Genomic DNA, 7,755 nt, shown 5'->3' with positions numbered 1-7,755 from the left:
CTTCTTATTGCGTACTGTAAACATATAAAATATTATGTCAGAATTATGTATGACAGTTATCGGTGCAAAATCCGGTATTTGGTGATATCGGTTTTTTTCAACACCTGTTTAACCTGAATGTTAAAATCACTCAAAATAACCGGTTTCTGAAATAAATGATTTTCGGTTTTACAGTGCAGTTATTTCCTGTAATATACGTGGCAATCGAGCAAAATTTGAAAAATTTTGTTTTTCTCTGTGTCAAGATACTAATGAAGCACTCCGTCTTCAGGCCACGAGTGGCCTAGCGGGACCATCCGACCGCCATGTCATCCTTGGTGAAGGATGCGGATAGGATAGACGTGGGGTCAGCACACAGCTCTCCCGGTCGTAAGATGGTATTCTTGACCGAAGCCGCTACTATTCGGTCTAGTAGCTCCTCAATTGGCATCACGAGGCTGAGTGCACCCCGAAAAATGGCAACAGCGCATGGCGGCCTGGATGGTCACCCATTCAAGTGCCGACCATGCCCGACAGCGCTTAATTTCGGTGATCACACGGGAACCGGTGTAACCACTGTGGCAAGGCCGTTGCCAAGATACTAATGAAATGGATCAATTAATTACCACCACCTGCGCCACCATCTCCATCACCAGACGTTTTTCTCAGCTGGCACACGGGCTCCCGTCCTCTCCCCCAGCTGGCACATGGGCTCCCGCCCCCTCCCCATTCCTCACCTACCCTGTTGATGCAAATTTCGAATTTCGGCAAGAAATTCGAATTTTGGCAAGAATTTCGAATTTTGGTGGGAATTTCTTTGTCCGGGGCTGTGCTGACATCCCACCCCACCCCCACCCGGGAACTGGCAGGAAATTAAAAATGGCGAGGCCCTTTATAGGGACTCGAACCCCGGTCCTTCTGCATGAGAAGCCTAAGTGCACCCCCCAACACATGGAAACTGTCCAGACGTCGGAGAGGAAGGTTAGGTTGGTGTACTTAATTTACTTTGGTTGGGAAACTGAAGTAAATATCGGTCCTAATTGCGTAATTAATCGTAAAGATCGGTCCTAATTATACCACTACATGCATAGCGCTACACAAGGAGCGCCTAGAATCTGAATACAGCTCAGCTACAGAACACTGTAGGGAATGACTTACGTATGAAAAATACATTGATTCTTCTCCATAATACTTAAAGAATAACACTGCTTGTGAGAACCAACCGTAATTTGGTAATATCCGTATTTGACTGCATGTGTGAGGACACATTTCGGGTTTGGGATACGTATTTTTTGCCTGCTTTAATATAGCACCTCTGTGTAAAACTTACATCGCCTTTGTTGAAGTATGTGTTACGAAAACCCACGAAGTTTGCAGGGGGAAGGGAGGGTTAAACTGAATGCAGGCAGAGCATAATTTTTAAGTTTTTCTTGGTCTTGAGTGTCAGGGTACCCCTAACGCAACTCAATTCTCTGCATTTCATTGCACTTTTTCTCTAATTTTGCCAACGGCCTTGCCACAGTGGTAACACCGGTTCCCATCAGATCAATGAAGTTAAGCGGAGTCGGGCTGGGCTAGAACCTGGATGGGTGACCATCCAGTCTGCCTAGCACTGTTGCAGCGGGGTGCACTGAGCCCTTGTGAGGCAAACTGAGGAGCTACTTGATTGAGAAGTAGCGGCTACAGTCTCGGAAACTGTCATGCGGCCGGGAGAGGGGTGTACTGACCACATGCCCCTCCATATCAGCATCCAGTGACGCCTATGAGCTAAGGACGACTCAGCGGCCAGTCAGTACCGTTGGGCCTTCTTGGCCTGTTCTGGAGGAGTTTTTTCTCTAATTTTATGTATTCTCAGTCAATTTACGTAATGATGCAATTTTTTGGCGATTTTACATATTTCGTCGTATATTCCTCAATTTCACGTATTTTCTCCATCAATTTGTCGTAATTATAGCAGGTACCAGGTTTTCCTTGATTTTTACCGATTTTGTCACTTTTTCGTGTTTTTCGATAGTTTTCAATATGTATATGGTCATACAGCTGACATACCCATGTGTTGTTTGATTTTATATGAGGATATTTGCATGTCCTACACTCCAGTCTACTAAAAAAATTCTAAGAATACCCCTCTTCCAGGTGATATACATGCATGCGTTTTGGATAGGAAGATCGTGAAAAGTATAGTAACACTCACCTCATACATAGATGAGAGCTTCTCTGGAGACTCATGTAACGATGCACTTCATGGGAACTCAACGTTTGGCGCAGTTCTACATGTTAATTTGACCTCCATTCTACCGTCTAGGGATCTGCAACAGGGTGTTGACATGTAAACAGAGTAGATTTCTACTGCTGCTATGATATTTTTCCCATAAGTATATGCTCTTATTGCTTACCAGATGAGCTTTGCTACTTTTGTTTATACCTTCCAACTCTGATATGCCCCCACAACCATGTCAAGACATCTACAAACTGTAGATTTCGTTTTTTTCTTGTATCTTAGTAATAAGTTATTCGTTAATTGACAGTATGTCGACTGCACTTAGCATCCTGGAACTTGAACGTGAGAGTTTCCCTTCTCTGTACCTACAGAGTGCGTATCTCTGGCAGCGTAATTTATAAATGAACAGTTAGCAAGTTATGTATTCGAACCGCAAGCGTCGAGCGCTGACAGTTCTACACACATAGGTACACAGGGTGATCCATTGATCGTGAACAGGCCAAATATCTCACGAAATAAGCGTCAAACGAAAAAACTAAAAAGAACGAAACTTGTCTAGCTTGAAGGGGGAAACCAGATAGCGCTATGGTTGGCCCGCTAGATGCCGCTGCCATAGGTCAAACGGATATCATCTGCGTTTTTTTAAAAATAGGAACCCCCATATTTTATTACATATTCGTGTAGTACGTAAAGAAATATGAATGTTTTAGCTGGACCACTTTTTTCGCTTTGTGACAGATAGCGCTGTAATAGTCACAAACATATGGCCCACAATTTTAGACGAACAGTTGGTAAAAGATAGGTTTTTTAAAATAAAATACAGAACGTAGGTACGCTTGAACATTTTGTTTCGATACAATTACCTTTCTGAACTTATCATTTCTGAGAACGCATGTTGCTACAGCGTGATTACCAGTAAATACCACATTAATGCAATAAATGCTCAAAATGATATCCGTCAACCTCAGTGCATTTGGCAATACGTGTAACGACATTCCTGTCAACAGCGAGTAGTTCGCCTTCCGTAATGTTCGCACATGCACTGACAATGCGCGGACGCATGTTGTCAGGCGTTGTCGGTGGATCACGATAGCAAATATCCTTCAACTTTCCCCACAGAAAGAAATCCGAGGACGTCAGATCCGGTGAACGTGCGGGCCATGGTATGGTGCCTCAACGACCAATCCACCTGTCATGAAATATGCTATTCAATACCGCGTCAATCGCACGCGAGCTATGTGCCGGACATCCATCATGCTAGAAGTGCATCGCCATTCTGTCACGCAGTGAAACATCTTGTAGTAACATCGGTAGAACATTACGTAGGAAATCAGCATACATTGCACCATTTAGATTACCATCGATAAAATGAGGGCCAATTATCCTTCCTCCCATAATGCCGCAACATACATTAACCGTCCAAGGACGCTGATGTTCCACTTGTCGCAGCTATCGTGGATTTTCCGTTGCCCATTAGCGCATATTATGGCAGTTTACGTTACCATTGTTGTTGAATGACGCTTCGTCGCTAAATAGAAAGCGTGCAAAAAATCTGTCATCGTCCCGTAATTTCTCTTGTGCCCAGTGGCAGAACTGTACGTTGATGTAGCATTCACAACACCGACGTTTTTGAGATTCCCGATTCTCACGCAATTTGTCCGCTAATGATGTGCGGATTAGCCGCGACAGCAGCTAAAACACCTACTTGGGCATCATCACTTGTTGCAGGTCGTGGATGATGTTTCACATGTGGCAGAACACTTCCTGTTTCCTTAAATAACGTAACTATCCGGCGAACGGTCCGGACACTTGGATGATGTCGTCCAGGATACCGAGCAGAATACACAGCACACGCCCGTTGGGCATTTTGATCACAACAGCCATACATCAACACGATATCGATTGGTAAACGGCCCATTTTAACACGGATTGCCGGCCGGTGTGGCCGAGCGGTTCTCGGCGCTTCACTCCGGAACCGCGCGACCGCTACGGTCGCAGGTTCGAATCCTGCCTCGGGCATGGATGTGTGTGATGTCCCTAGGTTAGTTAGGTTTAAGTAGTTCTAAGCTCTAGGGGACTAATGACCTCAGATGTTAAGTCCCATAGTGCTCAGAGCCATTTTTTTAACACGAGTAATGTATCACGAAGCAAATACCGTCCGCATTGGCGGAATGTTACATGATACCACGTACTTATACGTTTGCGACTATTACAGCGCCATCTATCACAAAGCGAAAAACCTGGACCAAGTAAAACATTCATATTTCTTTACGTACTACACGAATATGTAATAAAAATGGGGGTTCCTATTTAAAAAAAAAACGCAGTTGATATCCGTTTGACCTATGGCAGCGTCATCTAGCGGGCCAACCATAGCGCCATCTGGTTTCCCCCTTCAAGCTAGACGAGTTTCGCTCTTTGTAGTTTTTTTCGTTTGATGTTTATTTCGTGAGATATTTGGCCCGTCACTATCAGTGGACCACCCTGTATACAGAGGGAGATTATGCACTGTGCCAACGCGGATTCTAGTCCCCTTATGACAACAAGACATAGGCTATCAGGTTTGTCACACAGTATTCAACACAATACAGGAACACCTGGAAAGTGCAAATAGAGTCACTCTGGAAGAACCACTCACGGTCGACGAAACTGACGATGCTGCCTTCTGTGCAGCTAAGGGAAAGTCACCAGGGCTTGATGCCCTCGGAACAGAATTCTACCAATACTGATGGGACATCCTCAAAGATTGCGTTCAAATGTTGCTAATGACGTATGACGAGACGTCACAATACGGGAACTGGGATCTGGGACTACGCTTGTAGGCAACGTCCGAGTCTGTCCAACACCAACTCAAAGGAAGGCCTCGGCGCTTCTTCGTGACGTCACGTCAGCTAGGCACAGCGAACGCCAGGTCCGTTGCAGACATACTCATAATGGTGGTGTCTCCCTCTGTGACACAGGAAAATGTAAAACTATTGGCGGTAGTTGACCAACACATATTCTTCTGAGAGATTTCTGCAATCAATTAATTGTGCAATTCATTACACTTCTTAACAAATAGTATACTCCTGAACTTAAATTTCCACCTGTTTTAAGGATTGACATACAAAAACAACTTCATGGCCCAGAAGCAACAGAATTCTTGCTTCTTTACCTTATTTGCAAATCTAAGGAAGTTACGTTCGTACTGGGTTGCTTTTACAAGAAACTGTGAACATATTGGTGCTCTTCTTTAGGTATCTTGATTGACTGTGGGGTGAGGAGCACTGAATGTTAATGAAATATCTTGCGATTGTACCCGTTGGGGGAGGGGTTGGGGGACAGAAGAAGAGTGTTTTATCAAATAAAATTTTTTTTATCTTATAAAGTTTCTCCTTTCAGTTGCAAGAGGGGAATATTTATCTTTTCTATTGTGCATGTTTAAAAAAGTTTAAGCTCAGCAGTATTTTCGATGTATGAAGCTATTTTGTTTCCTGTTTAGAATTCCTTTCGTTGAAAACGACTGTGATCTAATGACTGGCAACAGTTGGACATTTACACATGTAAATTAGTTCACATTTCCAGAGACGATGTCAAACGAAAATAAATGAATAAATAAAAGAAACGAGTTCATTGTAAGGGGGTTGGGGTAAGTTTCGATAGCAAAATGGATCAAGTAAATATAGTTTCTTGAATGTAAAATTTCCGAAGCTTGCAATGGAGCAAACATCTTCTCATATTGTTTCGACAGGATTCAGTAATACAGAACTATGATCTTCATTTGTAGCTTTACGATAGTAATAAAATGTTTCATCTATATAAAACTGCAATATCCAAAACAATACCAAACAGTTTGTCCAAAAATAAGAGATTTATAGTGATAAGCACGCCCAGGCGTTTCTGCCTGCAACAGGCCTGGCGTTCGCCGTGCCTAGCTGACATGACGTCACCAACAAGCGCCGAGACCTTCCTTTGAGTCGGTGTTGGTCTGTCACACTTCACATGTGGGTGAATACTTCCTGTTTCCTTAAATAACGTAACTATCCGGCGGCCGGTCCGGACACTTGGATGATTTGTGTTGATTGTCAACGGGTATGTGCCACTATGGATTGACAGGGGACCAATAATGACAATCATGACGATTTAATTCGCCATTGTTTTTGAATGTGGCTTCATCGGTGAACAGAACGTTTCTAAAAAGATCATTGCCACCTCTTATCATTTCCAAGGCCCAATGGCAGAAATGCAAGCGTATTTGCATATCTTTCGGAGTTAATGCCTGTGTCATTGTGACATGATACGCTTGATATTTATATGCCTTCAAAATCCTCAAAACAGTTGAGTTCGGTATTCCAGTTCGTCTCTGAAACGCATGACCACTCATTTCGGGATCCAGTTGAACACAGGCGAGAATGGTAACGGTACGAGCGTCATTTTCATTGTATTCGCGATGACGTGGTGGACGGTGCATGAATCCATTTCGAGCTCGTTGAGTGCAATTTCGAATAATGTTTCCGCTTGGATGTCATCTGTTTGGGAAACGATAAGCATACAATTGCGCAGCTGCAGCATAATTGTCATGGCATTCACCTAAAATTAACATCATATCAACAATCTCTGTAGGAGGATAGTGAGCCATGTTTCGATAAAGAATAATTTACTTTCGTTAGTTGATGTTTACGGTTCACAATCTGAAAGTGAAGTGACGTCTGATCGCATTGCGCCGGACTTTATACTGAGCCATAGTTCGCAGTTTGGCCATTGTAGCGCCACAGTCGGGTGAGTAATGCAATTGTGAAGAGTTCCCTAATGAGATTTTAATACCATTCCACCTCCCTCCATCAAAAACTGTGGCGGATAGGATACATTTTGTAAAAAAAAATAGCTTAATTTGGCGTAATGAATGATTTGGTGCACATTTTGTATCGATTTGATGTGTCCTTCTCAGATCATTGTAAATAAATCGGAGTTCTTTCCCAATTTTAATTTTTCTCGATTTCAGCGCTATCTGTCAATGGTTTAAAAAATGTTTCAGACAACACTTAATTACTTTTTTATGGAGAATCCAAATCTGCAATAAAAATGGGGGTTTCCATTTAAGATTTAAAAGTTGCTCCACGACCAACCCAAGGGGGGCGGGGGGGGGGGGGGGGGGCTGGGGCTTTGAGTTAACGAACTTGTTTTACCCTCTATTTTTACCCGATGTATAGTTTTCGAGATAATCCCATCCGAAACTTCAGATGGACCACCCTGTTCAAGGTGTATGACATGGAAATTCACAGAAAGAGACTGAATTTAGAAAATGATGACGACATGAACAAAATTCAAAAGATTTAATGAAAACTTTCACAGTTCAATGCACAAAAAGTGTTAGAAATGGGCGAACAACAAATGATTATTAACAGAGTTCATAAAAATTTTCTATTTTAGTTATGTAGGCTATTAAACGAGAAATAAACAATAGACTTTGAATCTTGGTGCTGTGAAAGTAGTAGAACTGAAAGTAATAGCTAGGCAGAAGACGATAAAATACTATTATGAGTGAAAAACATGGTCTAATCAAGGCTTGTGGTAGG

At 42.7% G+C, this 7,755-nt stretch overlaps 1 pseudogene; it reads right to left on the bottom strand.

Annotated features, from left to right (window-relative positions):
- Positions 1-456: 456 nt before the first annotated feature.
- On the bottom strand, positions 457-574 carry LOC124723315 (annotated as a pseudogene).
- Positions 575-7,755: the final 7,181 nt, after the last annotated feature.

This window comes from Schistocerca piceifrons, chromosome X, assembly GCF_021461385.2.
Source record: "Schistocerca piceifrons isolate TAMUIC-IGC-003096 chromosome X, iqSchPice1.1, whole genome shotgun sequence".
NCBI lineage: Eukaryota > Metazoa > Arthropoda > Insecta > Orthoptera > Acrididae > Schistocerca > Schistocerca piceifrons.
The sequence above is the reverse complement of the archived record's forward strand: the minus strand, read 5'-3'. Positions and strand labels throughout refer to the sequence as shown.